A 20878-nucleotide genomic window follows, 5' to 3' on the forward strand; every position below is an offset into this window, starting at 1 on the left:
TAAATATCTGGGTGGACATAAAAGATTTTTTCTAAGTATATGTCATGAGGCTCACAGCACATGCAGAAGTAAAATGTAAAACAACAAGGGTACAAAGGGTGGGATGGAATTCTACTATGTAAGGTCTGAACATTGTCTATGAAGTAAAATGATATTGTTTGAAAGCAAAGTGTAGTAACTTAAAGATACACACTGTACTCTCTTACAGGAACCACTAAAAATAACACAGAGGTATACTTAAAAATTTAATACAGGAGACAGAACATAGTATTAGAAACTATGTGATTTATTCAAAAGAAGACAAGAAACAAGGACCAAAGGAACAAAGAAAAAGCACATTATATGTACAGTCACATATGTCAAACATATGTCATATACATGTCAAGTATACCTCAATAAAGAGAAAAAAGAAAAAAATGAAGTGAGCATTAATACTATTACTTAACATTTTTCTGAAAATACTACCAAACATAATTAGTTACAAGTATAAAATTAAAGAAAACCATCACTACTTACAAATGATATAACTGTATATGTCAAAAATTTAAGAGACTCAGCTGAAATTGCAAACAGTAAGTGAATATAATAAGAGAGCAAGCTGAAATATTAAAATACAGAAAACAACTCATATATACAAACGACAACCAGTTAGAAGATGTAATGGAAGAAAGGCTCCCATTTAAGGTAAAAACATAAATGATAAAACAACTAGGAATAATTTTACCTTAATTCATTTATAATTCTGAGGTGAAAAAGCCTTTCTAACTATGATTCTAAATACAGAACCATACAAGATAGACAATTTTGACCATACAAAAGATAAATATTTTTGAATGGCAAAATACAGAACAAAGATAGAATAAATTCAGTGTTCGACTTAACAAAGTCTGAAGACAAACCATAAACTGAAAAAAAATGCAAATTCTATTTTGAACAAGGGTTAATCTTCAACACATACCAGGCATACCTTGTAGATATTGTGGGTTTGGTTCCAGACCACCACAATGAAGCAAATATTGTAATATAAAGCAATTAAAATTAATTTTTTGGTTTCCCAGTACATATAAAAGTTATGTTTACACTATATTGTAGTCTATTAAGTGTGCAGTAGCACTGTGTCTAGAAAGAAATGTACATACCTTAATTTAAAAATATTGCTAAAAAATGCTTACCATCATCTGAGCTTTCAACAAGTTATAATCATTGATCACAGAATATATAAAAAATATAATAATAATGAAAGGGTTGAAATATTCAGTTAGTATTGACAATTACCAAAATGTGACACAGAGACACAAAGCGAGAAAATACTGTTGGAAAAATGGCGCCAACAGAGTTGCTCGACACAAAGTTGCCACAAACTTTCAATTTGTAAGAAACATAGTATCTGTGAAGCACCATAAAATGAGGCATGCTTGTATAAAGAATTCTTAGAAGTTAATATGGAAAAGAGCAACAATCACCAGGCCCCTCCCCCCACCCCCCAAAAACTGGCAAAGGGTAAAAACAGGTCCTGAAAACATTCCATCTCACTCATGAGAAAAGTTTAATGAAAATTACATTAAGCTACCCCTTTATTCCTATCAATTTGACCAATACCCAGAAGTCTGATACTTCCTGTTGTAAGTGAAAATTCGTTTTGTGAGTAACTTGTCCTCTCATGCACTGCCATGGGGGGTGTCAACTGGGACATCCCTCATAGAGGACAAGTGTGAAAGGATTATCACTACTGCAAAAGCACACACTCTCCGAAGAAGTAATTCTGTTTTTTTCTTTGTCCACATGAAAAATGACAAAGTTCAATGTCATTCACTGCAGCACCACATGGAATACCAAAAACTATCTACCAACAAGACTGGTTAAATAAATTTGGTACGTTCATACATTGGAACATGATTCAGACATAAAAAAAAAAAAAGAATGAATGACTTTTTACATATTGCTCTCCAAGATCCACTGAAAAGTACAGAAAGCAAGGTGTGGAATAGTATGGACAGTTCATGTTGTCTTCTGTATCGTATGCCATCTTGCTACTTAAAGGGGGGAGGGAGAAGAATGTACATTTTATTTGCTTGTATATACATAAAGAAAAGCTGAAAAGATATACAAGGAGTTAATAACAGCAGTTACCTAGGTTAGGGATTTGGGGGAGATTGGAATGAGGAACTGAGATGGGCGACAGAGGTGGAAGGGAGACTCTTCCCTGCGTAAATAATGATCCTCTTTATCACAACAGGTACCACAATCTCCAGTATCTGCTGGGTAAAAGGTTTCCAACAATGCAAGGACTTTTTGGCAATTGTTAATGAATACTTTACAGGATAGTTTAAATAATGGGGACATTTTAGGCATGAGATTAAGAAAAATTCCAGAAAAAAGTAAGAACTTGTGGACCATGGAGAAGTTTCCCAAGGGAAAAAAGAAGGAATCCCCACGTCTGACTCAAGTGAGTGAAGTGGGTTGGGCGGAATGCCGAACAGAGCGTCACAGGCTGCAATCACATACTGGCCCCTATAAGAAGGGATAAGTAATCCAGTGAATGTTACCCTTCAAAATCTCTGCAGATCTAGCACGTCAGACTTATGCGCATGGGTAAAATAAGAAATGGTAACTGAAGACCCAAGCCATAGTAATATAAATGCACTTTCACATGAATAACAACAAGAAATAAAACTCCCAAAACCGAGCAATTAAGTGATAAAAGATGATTTCTATCACACAGGCCAGAAGAGTTAAACATTAATATAAGAGCTATCCTCTTTAAGTCTCTCTCCAAGACTGTTTCACAGTTAGTGGAAGAAAACTTAGAAAATTTATTTAAAGAAAACATTTGATCAATGTCAAAAATTTTAATTTTAGGTTTCACTAATTACAGTATTAGCACCTTAGCAAATGGGAATCCTCTACCTTCTTAGAAAAAATAGGCAACATGAAAACTTGTTTGCTTTCTTTCAGGAAAGAGAAAGCCAAGGCAATTTAAATTAAAAGCATACTTCAAACTTCCATAAAAACTCTGTTTTGTTTGTTCTTAAGGAACCAAGATGTAAAAACATGAAAGTTAGTTGCTTGCAGGTTACCAACACTAGAAATAGAATAATGGGAAAGAAGTCAAGTTGGTTGTGTCAAAAGAAACAAAAGAAGTTTAGGTTTAATTCTGGGGCGCCTGGGTGGCACAGCGGTTAAGCATCTGCCTTCGGCTCAGGACGTGATCCTGGCGTTCTGGGATCGAGCCCCACATCAGGCTCCTCTGCTATGAGCCTGCTTCTTCCTCTCCCACTCCCCCTGCTTGTGTTCCCTCTCTCGCTGGCTGTCTCTATCTCTCTCGAATAAATAAATAAAATCTTTAAAAAAAAAAAAAGAAGTTTAGGTTTAATTCTAAGCTACCAATAAAAAAGCACATATACTTACATTAGATTTTATACTTTCTTGAAAAGGTCAAGATCTCCCTATTCCTGAGCAAGCTGTAGACACTGATTCCAGGGACTACAGCCAATGTTAATAAAACAAGATCATGCTATTGATCACAGGCAGGAGTTGGGAAGAAAATGAAGACAGATATATACAACAAGTCTAGTCTCACTTTTAGAAAAATAACTAAAAATACATGACCTGATGACAATAGGTCATCAATCATGTTCACAGGAATTTAACACATGTAAAATCATATGCAAGCATCCTTCTAATATCCCACATATACCACATTGATTAACCATTCAATTCCATTTGATTTATGGAAGTTTTTGGTGGTTTTTTTTTTTTTTTTTTTGTAAGGATTATTAAGTTGGAGGTCACAGATATAACTGCAGATACTAATCTCTGACATATCCAGGACAGGTTAAAAAAAAATTATATTAGATTAAAAAAAAAAGTAAGGATTCTAGGATACCTGAACAGATATATGTATTTTGCTACTTAACTTCAAGGCTGGCTAATCACATTATGTTTATTTGTAAAATAGCAATGAGGATATACAATTGTAGAAGTTGGAAGACATAAGATCATAGAAACTGAAGTAAATATCTACTTTAAAGATTTCCACATACAAACTAAGCTCAACATACTCCAAACTCATGCAATATCTTTTTAAGAAAGCTACATTTTACTTAAGATATTATTTGGGAAAACAAAATTCTTGTTTTCCCCAACCTCCAACCCTCCCCCCCCCCCAAATCTTACTATTCAATTTACAAGTAAATTTTTGGTGTAAAAGTTCTAGATTTCTGGGGAAAAGAAGGATACCTAGCCAAAAAAAGAAAAAGTTTTTGTTTTCAATCAGTAACTAAATCATGGAGTTTTTGAAAAATGTGACTATTAATATAATACTCTTAAAAAACAAAGTATGTTAGTTAAAATATTATCAGGAAAGAAAAGAATTTTAGGAGTAATATTTATTACTTCTTTCATTTTCTTTCTCTCTTTTTTTTTTTTTATAAATGACTTTTAAGAACCCTAATCTAGAATTTGCTTTAAAAGAGAATAGAAAGATGTAAAGTTCTTAAAATAGGGGCGCCTGGGTGGCACAGAGGTTAAGCATCTGCCTTCGGCTCAGGGCGTGATCCCGGCGTTATGGGATCGAGCCCCACATCAGGCTCCTCCGCTATGAGCCTGCTTCTTCCTCTCGCACTCCCCCTGCTTGTGTTCCCTCTCTCGCTGGCTGTCTCTATCTCTGTCGAATAAATAAATAAAATCTTTAAAAAAAAATAAAATAATAAAATAAAGTTCTTAAAAAAGTTTACCATAAAAGACCAGAAATGTTTGAATTAATTATAAACCTGAATATGTCATAATGACATAAAATAAGGATTGCTACTAGTTTTTTAGAAAAAATTCAATTAATAAAGCCACAAAGTTTTACTGAGAATCTCATGCTCAGACCAAAGAAGATAACACATCTAAGTAAGACTACAGGCATGGAGTTCATCCATTCATTTCTGCATTTGTTTAGCAATTTTTAACAGCACTACATGTCAGGTATTATATTATTAATAAAACAGATTCCTGGACCGTGAACTCCTCAATGAGGCAGGCATACAGACAAATAACTGTAATAAGTATAAATTTGTACTATAAAATGGAGGTTTATATTAGTACAAGGAAAGAAAGGAAGGAACTACCCTGGTTTGATCAGGTCAAGAATGGCTTTACATAGGTGGTGTGTGCCCTGGGGCTTACATGATGAGTAGTTTTATCAAATGGGAAAGAAGAAAGAATAACCACTGCAAACAAAGAAATGGAATATGTACCATAATTAAAGTCTAAAATATCATGCACGACACCATAGACTGGAGTACTTTGCATGTCTGGACAAAGGGTGAAAGGGGAAGAACTGTTAGAAAAAACAGAAGGGAAGGGATCATCCTCAGAGGCCTTGACAACAATAATCAAGAGTTCAAAGCTGAACAGCTCGCAAGTTTTTCCTCTAAGATCAGAAACAAGACAAGGTGTCTACTCTCACCACTTCTATTCAACATAGTACTGGAAGCCCTAGCCAGGGTAGTTAGGTTAAGAAAAAGAAATAAAAGCAATCCAAATTGGAAAGGAAGAAGTAAAATTGTCTCTGTTCACAAACAACATGATGTTATATATAGAAAACTCTTAAAACTTCATGAAAAAAAACTGTTAGAATGAATAAATAAATTCAGTAAAGATGTAGGATACAAAAATCAACATACAGAAATCAGTTGTATTTCTACCCACTAGCAAACTACCTGAAGAGGAAATTAGGAAAACAATCCCATTTATAATAGCATTAAAAATAATAAAATCCTTGTATGCTGAAAACTACAAAACACTGATGAAAGAAATTAAAGAAGATACAAATGGAGAGACATCCCATGTTCACAGAATGAAAGAATTAAATTGATTTTTTCTTTTGAGAGAGAGAAAGAGAGAGGGCACGGTGCCCACATGTCGAGTGGGGGAGCAGGGAGGGACAAAGGGAGAGGGAGAGTGAGAATCTTAAGTAGGCTCCACACCCACCACAGAGCCCGATGCAGAGCTCAGTCTCATGACCCTCAGATCATGACCTGAGCCAAAATCAAGAGTCGGATACTTAACTGACCGAGCCACCCAGGCCCCCCAAGAATTTATATATTTTACATGTCCCTACTACCCTAAGTCATCTACAGATCTAATGCAATTCCTATTAAAATCCTAATGGCAGCTTTCACATGGAGGAGGGAAAGACTGGCCTACAGGAATGATCATCAAAACCCACAATGGAGACCCGGGCCTTGCGCTCCCAGAGAAAAAGAAGGTGATCAAAGAACCGGAGACTCAAACTCAGTTTTAAACAGCGACAATTATTTCACTGAGGTCTGTCCCACAAGAGCCACATCCCCCTTAAAGAGTGTGGTCCTAGGGCAGGCATCCGAGATGAGGAAGGGCCACAGCACTCTCTGTGAGCAGCACCTGGAACCTGACACCACGTTATGTGCTAGACGGACAGAGCGGTTGCCCAGCTCTAGGAAGCAGCCTCTTGGTCCATTTGAGTTCCAAGGTGGGGAGAAGAAACAGAAGAGGAAGTCTTTATGGTCTCTGACCATGTCCCCTGGCTCGACAATGAAGACCTCCCTGGACCCCAGGCAGGGCAAAAGGGTGACCAGAGTTGGAAAGAAGCCAAAGAAACACAAAAAGGAGAAAAAGTACCAGGAGGCTGCAGCCTTCTCAGCCAGGGACCCTTGGTTCTGTGAGTCTGGGGATGCTCTGTATGCGTGATCGGTGGGGAAGGAGGGTGAGGAGCAGGCAGCCTCAGGGCGGAAACAGAAGCAGGGGAGCCCCAGGGAATACAATGTGAAGATGAAGAAGAAACAGAAAATCCACCAGAGGGGAGACACTCCTGAGGGCAACTTAAGTTCTCCAAGTCCATGGAGAGCAGCCCCAGGGAAGGAAGGAAGAAGCCAGTCAAAGTTGAGGCTCCAGAATACATCCCAATAGGACATAACCCCAAGTCCCCGGCAAAGAAGAAAACGAAGTCCAAGGGAAAGGCAGAGCAGCCAGGCACTTAAAAGCTGGCTCTGAAGAATTAAAAGAAGAGGAAAGAGAGCAGAGTAGCAGGAGAACCCTGGGAAGAGGTGGTGCTGGAAAAGAAAGGCCACACACACAGGCACACAGAGACCTGGTGAGGCAAAAGGCCTTGCAAGAAGAGACTGATCATGAGGCAGGCGTAAAGGAAGCTTCGGAAGGAAAGAAGGGGACAGGAACATAGTTTGACCAGTGGGATACAGCTGGGTTTGAATATGAGGAATAGAAACCGACATTTCTCAAACACAGGTGGCTACAGCCGTTTCCAAAATGCTAGATCTCTTGGAATTTTCAAAGATATATGAAATTTGGATTTTTCTGTGATATCTCTCAATGTTTTAATGTTGGCACCCCATTTCAATATACCAAAAACATAGGAGAGGCAGAAAATTTGTCTTTTAGCTGAATTTGATTGTCAGACTGAAACTTTGTGACCTCTTATAAGTACTGGAAAGTCACACACACAAAAAAAACAGAAGTTTGATCTAATCCAACGTACACTTTTAGAGAGTTTCCTCTAGACTCAAAGTGGAAAACAGTCCAGAGAAGAACTAGAGTGAAGGCAAAAATTGCAGGCTTGATCTTAAGAGTTAAGAGAGAGACCATGTAGTCCTCAATGAACAGAACAACAGTGAGGATGGAGGGGAGAGAGACTGTGGAGGTAGAATCCATGGGACTTAGTGACAATTAGATGTGAAGTCAAGGCCAAGACACAAGTGTGAAGTGTCTCCCAGGTTTCTCATGTTGGTAACTGAGTAGATGGTATATTAACCAGCATAACCAATATATGCATTAACCAGTACAATGAAGGCAGGAAGAGAAACAGATTTTGGAGGAAAGACAAGAAGTTTAATGAGTTCAGGTTGGAACATCGTATTTGAGCATCTGTAAAACTGGAACATGTGCAATAGATAATAAAAAAAAAATGGTATGGTGTGCAATGTTGAAAGTCTGGGCTAGAGACATGATTTGAAGTTGTCAATGCTTAGGCATCAGTGGAAGCCATGGGTATACATAAAATTAACCAGAGAGAATACAGAGATGACAAGTTAAGACAACAGTAACCTGCAAACCCCAAAATAAGGGGAACACAGGAAAAGAAAATCCAGTGAAAGAGATACGTAAGAGCCAGAAAGAAACCAAGCAAGTATGGTATCAAAGAAATTAGTTTCAAGAAAATGGGAGTAAGGGTGCCTGGGTGGCTCAGTCGGTTAAGCGTCTGACTTTGGCTCAAGTCATGATCTCAGGGTCCTAGGATCAAGCCCCGCGTTGGGCTCTGTGCTCAGTGGGGAGTCTGCTTCTCCCTCTCCCTCAGCCCCTCCTCCTGCTAGTGCTCTCTCTCAAATATATAAACAAATCTTAAAAAAAAAGAAAGAAGATGGTAATGAATCAAATGCTATGTAGAAGCAACACAAGAATGATAAAAACCAGAAAGGGACCTCAGAAACAGGGGTCATGAGCGACTTTAGCAAAAAAATTTCAGAGGTATGATATCTATCATAGATGGAAGCAATACAATATAAAAAATAACACACCCCAAATTTTCCTTACACATATTTTTAAAATCAGTATCTCCCTTTCTCTAAATGTTAGAATATTTATATAGTATAGAGACAAGATAAGGCCACGCTTTCCAAAAGTTGGTTATTTCTTCATTTACTTTAAACCTTTCCTGACGTCTAGCAGATGAATGATTGATTGTACCACCACGTCCATCCCATGCTCTTTGGACAAAACTTTACTGGATAATATTTTAGTCCCTGTGGTGGAAATAGAATAATTCAAGTAGGGACACTTAGGAAAGAAGACATTTGTTAAAGTGACAGGCTACCTGAATAGAACACCTACCACTTGAAGCAACATCATTCCTAAGAAAATTGTTCATCTGAATATATAATAACCCTTGGAAGTCACATGAGAAAAAAAAAATAGTGGCGGTCAAAACTCCAACTGCAAACAGAGGTGTACTCAATCTTTATTTGACTTGAGCCCCATGGGAATAAACTCAAAAATAGCCAATTGGGATGAATGTATCCCAAAGCTTTATTTGTTCTTTTCTGTCTGGTTTAAATATATTTGTAAATTAGTCATTTTGCTCCCCTAGTCACAGCAGATTTTATGTTTCTCTAAAAAGAGCATTTTACAAAAGTACTGCGTTCATTGGTGGTGGTAGTGGTGGGGAGGTTATTTAATGAGTGATTGGATCCTGCAGGTAAATCAAGAGGGAAAGTACCCATTTTCAAGCAAAATAAAACACCTCAAACAATCTTATAGAATTAAATATCAATATCATTAACATTTTGCAACTCATTCAATAATAGCACTTCAGAATTATAAGGCTCTTTAAGAATAACTTAATTCTTCCCCCTACATATGACAAAAATGCAAATTATGGTCTAATAAAATAGAAAGAGCAGTTCTTTGGTCAGTATAAATCCAGTTATGCTGTTGAAAAGACCTGTTTCAGCTAAAACTCAAGTTTGCTCTGACTGCTTGGACAGAGAGCATTTATATATAGTATATAATCCAGTGGAGGAAGGACATACCAAGTAACATCAAATGTCCTGAACCATACTGGAAATTACTTAGTGATGATCAATTACATTATTTTATGATATTTAATCTAAGCAACGACTGAAAATGATGGTATGATTCCCTGGTTTAAGAACCACAAATTTTAGGAAAGAATAATCAAATATCTTTCATGTTTTCCCATATATAAAACTGGCACCAGGGATGCCTGGGTGGCTCAGTCGGTTAGGCATCTGCCTTTGGTTCAGGTCATGATCCCAGGATCCCTGGATCGAGTCTTGCATCAGGCTCTTTGCTCACAGGAGGGCATGCTTCTCTCTCTGCCTGCTGCTTCTCCTGTTTTGCGTTCTCTCTCTCTAAGACAAATAAATAAATAAAATCTTAAAAGAAAAAAACAAAACCCGGCACTAGTTTATGTGAGAATCTATATTCTAAATAAACTTTAACCTATTTATATATTCATCTAGATCTATTTTCCAGAGCTAGAAAATACAATTCTGGTAAACTACTGTGAAATCAATAATTAATTGCTGTTAGTACACTGGGCAGACATGTGACTTGTAGGTTTACAACTGAGAAAAGTCTTGTGCCAGAGAAATTGTTTCTCTTGGGGATTTTGACCTAATTTAGATTATGCTTTACTCCAGAATTGAGTAAATGTTATTTAAAAATCAACCTAGGGGCGCCTAGGTAGCACAGTCGTTGGGCGTCTGCCTTCGGCTCAGGGCGGGATCGAGTCCCACATCGGGCTCCTCCGCTGGGAGCCTGCTTCTTCCTCTCCCACTCCCCTGCTGTGTTCCCTCTCTCGCTGGCTGTCTCTCTGTCAAATAAATAAATAAAATCTTAAAAAAAAAAAATCAACCTAATTTGTGTTTAAAAAAATAGTAGATAATGTATTTTCTGAACTTACTATGTATCAAATATTATTCTAACAGCTGTGTGTCTGTGTGTCTGTGTGTCTGTGTGAATTCACTCTTCACAACAATTCCGAGGTAGAGACTATTGTTACTCCCACTTCGCAGATATGAAAACTGAGACAGAGATTAAATAAGTAAATCGTCAAGTTCAAACAATAAGTGTCAGTAAGAATACAAAAACGGGCAAAGCTTCTAATGTAAATCACTTTCTATAATGAATCCAATCACATTTACTCAAATGTTTTCTATTACTACCCCCTTCCTCCATTGCTGAAGAAAGAATAGCCAACATGTTTTGTGTTGTGTTTTTTTTAATTTTTAAAGCCACTTGTTTTAAACATTGGTCCAACTGGCAGCTGTATTGGTTGGAAATAAAAGAAGTATAAATAATTTCTAAAAAAACTTGAATGGTTATGACCACAGAGAAATGCTCTGCCCACACATTCATAATAACTTAGGTTCTGAGCTGAAACAATTCTTTGTTAGAGGCACAGCCAGGATCATATTGACCAGAAAATTGTACTGTCTGTTTTATCAGAACGCAACTTAATTATCATGACCATTAAAATGACTTAAAACTGGTAGCTAATAAATATCTGTTTAAGTGAAATGAACTTAACACTGAATCTGTTTAAGAGAGCAACAACTTCACTTTAAGATCTTCATACACAAACCTTTCAATGATCATGGTTGAGAGTGACCAAGTCAGGCTTTAAAGGGATTTGCTGAATCTTAGTTCCTGCTGCTCAAGCTACAAGTTCTTTCCAGGTCAACAGTGACTGTCATGCTGACAATCTAGTGGGCCCTCTTTTATGCCTTCATTTTACTCAACTTCTCAACAGTATTCAATTTGGTTGAAATGTCCTCTTTCTTTAAATAGTCTCTTCTGTAGAAATGATCTGGCTTTACTTCTACCTCACCAGCTGAGGTTTTTTTTTTTTTTCTAATTCAATTCAAATCATTCTCTATTTGAGCTCTAAATGCTATAGTTCCTGTGAGCTTGGTCAAGAACCCTCTTCCATCACTCCCTTCTCTCCTTAAGTATTCTCATCTATTTCTAAAGCTTAAATGCTATCTATATGCTGATGTCAAAATAGATCTAACTCAATTTCTCCTCTGAACTCAAACTTGATATTTCCAAGTGACTATTTAATTTCCCCACTGGGATGTCTCACAGGTATCTCGAATTTAAAACATCTGAGAATGAATTACTGATTCTATAACCATTCCCCCATGAAACAAGAAATGACTTGTCCTACACTAGTCTTCCCCAACTCAGTAGGTAGTGTCATCTGTTGAAAGACCTAATTATTCAAGCTAGAAACTTGGAAGTTTATCCTTGATTCCTTCTTGAGAAATATTCATAGATTAAACAAATTAAGGAATGTCTCTCTGACAGAGACAGGGAAAGCAAGTGAAGTAAAGTATTAACAGTTACTGAATTTAAGACAAGGAAAACAGGTGATGATTGTACTTTTCTTCATACTTGAAAACTTTAAAATAAAGAGTTGAGAAAAAAATTGTTTTAAGGCACAGGAAAAAGGCTTTGATAAATTATTCTCTTCAATGAAATAGACTACTGGCAGGTGGCCCATTAGTGAACTAATGTTTTTTTGTTTGTTTGCTTGTTTGTTTTAAGGGAGAGAGAGAGGGAGGGATGGGCAGAGGGAGAGAGAGAATCTCAAGCAGACTCTACGCCCAATGCAGAGCCTGACATGGGGCTTGATCCCACAACCCTGAGATCATGACCTGAGCCGAAATCAAGAGTAAGAGACCAACCCAACTGAGTCACCCAGGCGCCCCAATGAGCTAATGTTCTTAAAGCAAAAGCACTGTGGCAGAACACTCAGGCCTTTTTACTGCATCTAGAAAGATCAGCTTGTGAATTGAATTTCCTATATCTTAAAAAATTACTGAGACCTTAAGAGCAATTGACACAGTATTAGGAAAAAAATGAACAAAAAAACCTCCAAAAAATAAAACAAAACAAAACTCTGATTCTTAGCTTCCCAAGCCTACTTCCAAATTTTATTTTAGCTTAGCAATATTAATCTGGAAAATAATACAGAAAATGATCACAAGTTTAAATTTTTTAAAAAGCTGGTGAAGGGAAATTTAGAGCTTTAAATACTTATCTTAAAAAGAAAGAAAGAATCTTAAAAAGAAACCTGTTACTTCAGGAAGCTAGAAAGAAAAGAACAAATGATACATAAAGTAGAAAAAAAAACAATAACAAAGATCAAAGCAGAAATCGATGAAAAAGAAAACAGATAAAATAATGAAAATCAAAGAAGCCAAAGGTTGTTTTTTTAAAAAAGATCTAAAAAATTGGTAAACGTTTATCCTGGCTAAGAAAAAAGAAAACATAAAATTACCAAAATCAGGAATGAAAGAGAAGACATTGTCACAGACCCTATAAAAATTAAAAGACTTAGAAGGGAATATTATGAAGAATTTATGCTAACAAATTAGAAAATTTAGATGAATTGGACAAATTGTTAGAAAGACATAAATTTAAAAACTGATTCAAAAAGAAAGAGAAATGGAATAGGCCTATAACAAGAAATTTAATTACTAAAAGGATCTTTCAACAAAGAAAAGCCCAGTCCTACTGACTTTACTGATGAATTCTATCAAATAAAGAAATAACCTACACAAAGACATTTACAAAACAGAGGTGAAAACAGTTCACAACTCATTCTCTGAGACCAGTACAACAATGATGCCAAAGCCAGGCAAATGTATGACAAAGGTAGACTAATATCCCTCATAAACATAGATATAAAAGTCCTTAACACAGTATGAGTAAGCCAAATCTGGCAACACATTAAAAATATAATATGACAAAGTGTAATTTATACCAAGAATATAAGACTGGCTTAACATCAAAACCAATTAAGGTAATACATCATATGAATACAATAAAGGACAAAAACCATACGATTATTTCAGTAGACAAAGAAATAGCATTTGACAAAATCCAACGCTAATTTATAATATAGACTGAAAACAAACAAGGAATTAAAGGGAAATTTCTTTACCTGATAAAGGACATTTATAGAACAGCCACAGCTAATATCAATCTAATGATGAAAATCTTAATGTTTTTCCTCTAAAATTGGAACAAGACAAAGAAATCCATTCTCAACTACTTCTATTCAACATTGTACTGGAGTTTTTAGCCAGTGCAAAAAGGTTAACTAATTAATTATAGGTACACATATTGGAAAGAAGTAGAACTGTCTTTATTCACAGAGGAAATTATCCTTAATGTAGAAAACCTAAAAGAATCTACAAAGAAAACTAATTATTAAGTGAGTTTAGCAAGGTTGCAGGATACAAGATCAATATACAAAAATCAACTGTATTTCTATATACAAATAACAAACAAACCAAAAATAAAATTAAGAAAAAAATTCATTCACAACATCAAAAAAAATAAAATTTTTGGAAATAAGTTTCACAAAATAAGTACAAGACCTGAACTGAAAACAGTTAAAACATTGCTGAGAAATTAAAGAATATACAAATAAAAGGACTGGAAGACTCAATATTGTTTAGATAGCAACTTCCCCATATTGATCTATATTGAATCTATTTAATGAATCCTTATCAAAATCTCAGCAGACTTTTTCATAGAAATTCACAAGTTGATTCTTGAAGTTATATAGAAATGCCAAGAACCCAGATTTTTTTAAAGAACAAAGTTGGAGGACTTACACTATATGATTTCAAAACTTCCTATAAAACTACAGTAATCAAAACACTGTGGTACTGGCATAAGGACAGATATATAAATACCAAAACAGACTGAGACTCCAAATATAAACCTTTACGTTACGGTCATCTGATTTTCTACAAAAGTGCCGGGGGAATTCAATGAGGCAAGGATAAGTCTTTTTAACAAACGATGCTGGAACAACTGGATATACATATAAACAAAAAATAACTGAGATACTTTACCTCTTACCATACCAAAAAATTAAACAAAATAATCATAAACTTAAATAAAGTAGTTAAAAATATCGAACTTCTGGAAGAAAATCTTTGCAACCTTGGGTTGGGCAAAGATTTGTGAAATACAATAGCAAAAGCACAATCCATTAAAAAAGTTAATAAGTGGAACTTTATCAGAATTTAAAACTTTTGTATTTCAAAAGACATTGTTAAGAAAATGAAAAGGCAAGCCACACACTGGGAGAAAATATTTGCAAACCATGTATCTGATAAAGTACTTGCATCCAGAATACACAAAAAACTCAATCATAAGAAGACAAACAACCTAATAAAAATGGGCAAAAGATTTGAAAATACACTTCACCAAAGATATATAAATGTCCAATATGCACACAAAGACATGCTTAACATCATTAGTTATTAGGGAAATGCAAATTTAAGTACAATGAGATATTTTTACATATCCCCTAGATGGCTTCAATCAAAAATACCAACTGCTGACCAGAATGTGGAGAAATTGAAACCCTCATACATTGCTGGTGGGAATATAAAATGGTAAAATCTCTTCAAAACAGTGTGGCAGTTTTTTGAAACGTATATGTTTACCATAAGATCCTGCAATTCCACTTCCAGGTAGTTTCTCACGAAAAATGAAAATATATGTCCACATAGACTTGTATGTGGATTTTCACGGCAGCAGAGTCAGTATAGTAAAAACTGCAATCAATCTAATGTCCATCTACTGGTAAGTGGATAAATAAAATGTGTTACATATTCATACGCTAAAATATTACTTAGTAATAAAACAAACTATTGATAATACTAGAATACAGACGAACCTCAAAAATCTTATGGTAAATAAAAGCTATAGAGAGAGAAAGAGGATGAGTGGTTGCATGGGATTGGGAGTTGGAATGAGGCTTAACTACAAATGGGCATGAGAGCACCTCTAGGACATGTTATAAAACTGGATTGTGGTAATGGTTGCACAACTGTATAAATATCCTAAAAAGCATTGAATTGTATACTTACAATGAAAAATTTTATAATATGCAAATTATACCTCAATACATTTGTTTTTAAAAAAGAAGCTGGACTGTAATGACATAAACTTTTTTTTTTTTTACGGTTTTATTTATTTATTTGACAGAGAGAGACAGGCGGTGAGAGAGGGAACATAAGCCAGGGGAGTGGGAGAGGAAGAAGCAGGCTCCTAGCGGAGGAACCTGATGTGGGGCTCGATCCCCAAACGCCGAGATCACGCCCTGAGCCGAAGGCAAACACCCAACAACTGCGCCACCCAGGCGCCCCATGATATAAACTTTTAACTGAGAAAAAAATCTAGTATCGTATCAAAAAAAGTAGTATGGATGAACTGAAAATTGCCTACTGTGTACAATTTCTGAGATTATAAAAGGCTCTTTAAAATGTCAAAGTCTCCTCCTATATTTTATATGATTTTTTGTTGTTGCTATTGTTCTGAAAACACTTCAGTGTCCATACTGTTATGTATAACATCCCTATTTCTAATGGAAGAAATAAAATCTATCAGTCTGTTAGTTTATTATATATTGAGTGCCAACATTCTGGACCTGATCTAAAGATCCTATATACTCCTTATTACCAAAAAAGGGGGGTAAAGGGAAGACTGAGGTTATGGAAGTTTTCTTGTTGGTGGGGAGCCTATGGAATAAGACAACAGCTGTATTTAGGAGCTAATGTCCAGCGTAGCAGTTCTTAATCTTGAATGAACATTGGAATCACTTGGGGAGCTTTAAAGATCCCTGTGCCCTGGATGCACCTAGACCAAGGGGATCCAGGTAGCAGTATTTTCTAAAGCTCCCCAGATGTGTGCAGCCAAAGTTGAGAACCATCGGTCTAGTGGAAGAGGTGGAGGCTTAAGAACCCCTATGTTCATGACCAACTGTCTTCAGGGAATGTGGTCTGAAACAGTTGCATTGTAGCATCTGGAGCTGCTGTCCAATATGATAGTAGCCACCAGCCGTATGTGATTACTGAGTACCTGAAATACGGATAGTCAGACCTGAAACATGCTGTTTGTGTAAAATATGCACTGGATTTTGAGGACTTAGTAAAAAAACAGAATGTAAAATCTTATTAATAATTTTAAACATGGATTGCATATTGAAATAATATTTTGTTTGGATCTATTGAGTTAAATAAAATATATTACTAAAATTAATTTCACCTCTTTCCTTTTTTAAGTGATTACTAGGAAATTTGAAGTTACACATGGGGCTGCAATAATATTTTTATTGGACAGTGCTGATAATCATTCTTAAAAAGAATCATAAAATCTCAGAAATGAAAATGACCTTTGAAATCACCCAGTTCAGTTCCCTCATTTTACAACTAAGGAAACTGAGACCCAGAGAAAGTGACTGGCCCTACAACACACAGCTAGAAAGTGACATAGCAGAGATTAGTCAGGTCCCCTGACTCCTGCTGTCTAAGGCTATTTCCATCACACTTCCGCAAGGATTGTTAAAACAAAAGTGCTTTATCACCTCCTCCCCAAATAGAATGTTTAATTTAATCAACTGGTACTGAAATATGTACTTTTTATAGAGCGCCTTTCCCCCCTCTAGGATGTTCTATGTAAGTCCCATGCCTACAACTTCTCCTGACTTTGGTGCCATATGTCCAATGTACTACTCTTGGTGTCATAAAATAAACCAAGAAAAAATATAAAAAGATCAAATCTCACATTCCACTTTATACTAGGAAAGGTTACATGTCAAAGGGCACTTGCAGAAATACCACAAAAATAAACTTAAGGGAAAGAAATTGGTAGGGGAGGGCAGGCAGGGGGGTTGAAACACAATGAAAATAATACTTTGTGTTCTATTTTAAGTGCCTTTCTCAATGCTATATGCATAGCAGCTAGAGGCAAGCTGGAAAGCCGCCAGGTCCTGGCTGCCAGCAAAAATTTTGTCACCTCCTTTGAACATCTGAAGTATGTTTACCCAATAGATTTCATTAAATTACACTTCCATTAGGAAGCATACAATGTTGATACTCATCTCAAAGATCAAAGGGATCGCTAAGAGGCATGTCATCCTGCTCCCCAGCTGATTGCTATTTCTGGGCCAATCAAGGAAAGGAGCCAGAACAATACTTAGTTAAAAAAAAAAATTGTAGCATCTCCCCAAGGACTATAGACTAAGAGTCTGCAGCCCCATTATCAAAATGAGCATATCATTAATGACAATACTCATACAGTGAGTTATTTTAATACAACTCCTACACAACAAACAAGCTGGATTTGGGTCATTAGCTGAATTTGTAAAGCAGTATATCTGAGGGCTGAAAAACTCTTCAGTAAAAATATAAAGTTTAGAAAATGGAGAAAGTCCCACTTACAAATGCAAGAGACAGATTCAGTTTTTATTAGTTTCATTGTGATTCTAAATAAACCAACAGGTAAGCCAGATTGGAGATGGTTAATTTAATTACTGATGGGTTGTAAGATTTTTTTCTCATCTCACTAATTTTTTTGATGGGTGATTTAAAGAAACACCATAGGTGCATTTTTTTTGAAGGTAAAACTATTCCATCTTGGAATCCAATGACTTATGATGAAAACACTTAACTTCCAGGAGCAAGGGACACTAATTTCAAAGGATTTAAGATTTGGCCATGGAAAATTAGGAAATAAAAACAAATCGTTTCAACTGAAACTAGAAATACTTAATGTTGGTTTAATGGAAAGAGTTAAAAAACACATATGGTACTGGGAAACAGCTACAAATCCCAAATCCTTTATTTGATGTCTGAAAAGGTAGTTCAGCAAAAGCTCAATGTTCTAAGCCTGATTTCAGGTAGCAGAAACTCTTCTCTAGTAATTTTACTGTGGCAAATCTAGTAATTTGCCCAAAACGGGATGAAAGAGGCAAGCTTCAGGCAAGTGTTCTTTCTGCTTAACTCTTTCTACAGGCTCTGGTGGTAAAGGCATGTCACCCATCTATAGCCACAACCCAGATTTCAGCTGTTTTCTTTGAACGTGTAGTCAACCTCTTGGTTGCCCATATTTGACACATCATATGAACTCTAATTATCTATCTTTTGCAATTAATCATCCGACAATTACATTTCCTGTACTTATAAGCATCCAGCTGGGAACTGAGTTTTATTCTGAGAGAAAAAAAGAGGATTCAGGTTTCTAACAAATTACTTCTAATTAACCAGAACCTTTTTTAGTCATCACAATGTAAAGATGCCTACAGCTAGTGAAAGAATTTATTGTTTGCATTCTTAATGATACTTTAAATTTTCATCTAAATTTCCCCAAAAGGCAGTTCTGGAAATGCATTGCACTAACATGAGTTAAACAAACATTCCGTCTGGCAGTACACAAAGAGTGGGGGAAAAGAAAGACAGTTTCTATGAAAAAGGAACTTGTAGCATGACAAGAAAGGGCACTCAACAAAATTAAATAAAGCAGAGATTCAAGGTGTATATCTTCAAAGTGGAAGATACAAGCTATTTTCCAGTTAAGTCCAGAAATTGGCAGAGCGGAGTCATACAAATTTTAGAGCTGGAAGGGACTCTAGGAATCATCTACTCCAGTGGCTCTGAAAGTGCAGTCGCAGGGGCCAGCTTCAGCAACCACCTGGAAATCTTCAGAAATCCAAATCCCCAGATCCTTGTGGGGTCCTACCAATGCCTTCTGAATCAGAAACACTACGGTGGACACAGCAATCAGCCATCCAGGTGATTCTCATCCAGTGGTCTGGCTTAGGAACTACCGATAGTCTAACCACTTCACTGTGCAGATGAGGAAACTGAAGGCTGAGATTAGAGGCCAAAGTTAACACGCGAGAATAAAATTAAAGAATGCCCTTGAGGAACTTAGCATCGTCTTTCTTCTTTATTAAAAAAAAAAATCTTCGTTAGTATCTAAGCTATAATACTATGGCTTAGAACATAACTTGTGGAACTACTGATCCTTGAGATCCCCAGCAGCTCCTTCCTTTCACAGTATACTTGGCTCTTGAGCTCCTGGGACCTAAAATACATAGACATTCCTAGAGTTTTGGTTACAAGGTTCCCTACAACATAAAATTCCACAAATATTAAACCAACAAAAAATGAAAACCAGAGAGAGGAAGCCAGGGTCTTAGGAGACTTTAAACCAAAAAACCAGACGGCTGCAAGAATAGCACTTGGAAGATGTGTTATATTGGAAAGAACACTGGATATAGAATCAAAGAATCCTGGTTTCTCATTCTTGCTCAGTCAGCCAATCACCTTGGGCAAGCAACAGTGTATCTCTGGCTGAGGACGTGGCTCCTCACCTCGAAACACCTACCACTGAAAAGATAAAATGCAAACTGTCCTTAACACAGCTTTGGGTACATCACGAGCACTCAGTAAATATTAGTTCCTTCTTCCTCTTCTCTTTCAGTTCAGAGAGGATGCAGATAGAAAGTCATATTCCCAGCTTCCTCGATTTGTGTTCCGAGAGGCTCTATCTAGCTCCATTCTTAAAATGCATAGATTTGTCTAGACATCGACATGTTCGCCATTAGTCCTCAGCCCTGCTTCTCTCCATTCTCTCTACCAGATATCCAGAAAAGCACTGAAGTTGTTTTTTAATATTTCAGAAAGATTAACAGTGATCATATACTTAATCAGCACAAGACTACACAGCTTAACTAAAACATCAAGGTTTTTTTTTTTTTTTTGCTTTATGCTGGAATACATGAACTTAGTTCTCTCATACTGATTTAACAAATCTTGACTTCTCTCATATATTTAAAATTCTATCTCCCTAATTTTGTTAACAAAAAATATAAGGAAATCAACACTTCCTTACTAAATGTTCTTAATTTGGTTTCCCTGGTGGTGAAAGGACTGGAAAACAGTAACCTAATGGCTTTATTTTAAAGATTTACATGGGAATCTCTTGGGACCAACTTGGGTCTGTGGGACCACAGTCTCCCAGGGGGAGTCCTTGACTTGCAGTTGGTTTTGTTTTGTTTTGTTTTTAAATGCCACAAAGGCTTTGACTGAGCACTCCTGGATCTTAACTACTGCTAATCTGTACTATCTTCAATGCTGGAAAAGGAGGAGCCATAATCCTGACTTCCGACTATGACTGTCAGCTGCCCAAATGGACAAGGATGAAGGCAAAAGCAGTTGGGGTTGGATAATGCACACTGTGAATTTAAACTTACGATGCCAATTTGTGAACAGAAAGGTCCTTCTATATTCATCAGCGAGAAAGTGAAATATTTTCAGAAACAAAGGAAGAACTAGAAAATTTCTCATAACTTAAGAAAGATGGGAAAAACAAACCCCACAGAGTATTTTAAAAAAAATACTGTTCCTCAGGGTATAAGGCTAAAGTTTGTATTGTGATTATTTTGTTTTGCATTTTAAATGCAAAACATTGTTTGACTGCTTGGGATATAAGTATGAAAATG

The 20878-nt window shown here is 36.2% G+C and overlaps 1 protein-coding gene and 1 pseudogene across 19 annotated transcripts in view; one reads left to right on the forward strand and one right to left on the reverse strand.

The window, feature by feature from the left end:
- VTI1A (vesicle transport through interaction with t-SNAREs 1A) overlaps positions 1-20878 on the reverse strand; it is a 358597-nt gene that overhangs the window by 300703 nt on the left and 37016 nt on the right. The window lies entirely within an intron of this gene.
- On the forward strand, positions 6200-7300 carry LOC123795966 (lysine-rich nucleolar protein 1 pseudogene; annotated as a pseudogene).

The sequence above is a fragment of the Ursus americanus genome, chromosome 6 (genome assembly GCF_024610735.1).
Source record: "Ursus americanus isolate L20-20 chromosome 6, mUrsAme1.1.p, whole genome shotgun sequence".
Taxonomy (NCBI): domain Eukaryota; kingdom Metazoa; phylum Chordata; class Mammalia; order Carnivora; family Ursidae; genus Ursus; species Ursus americanus.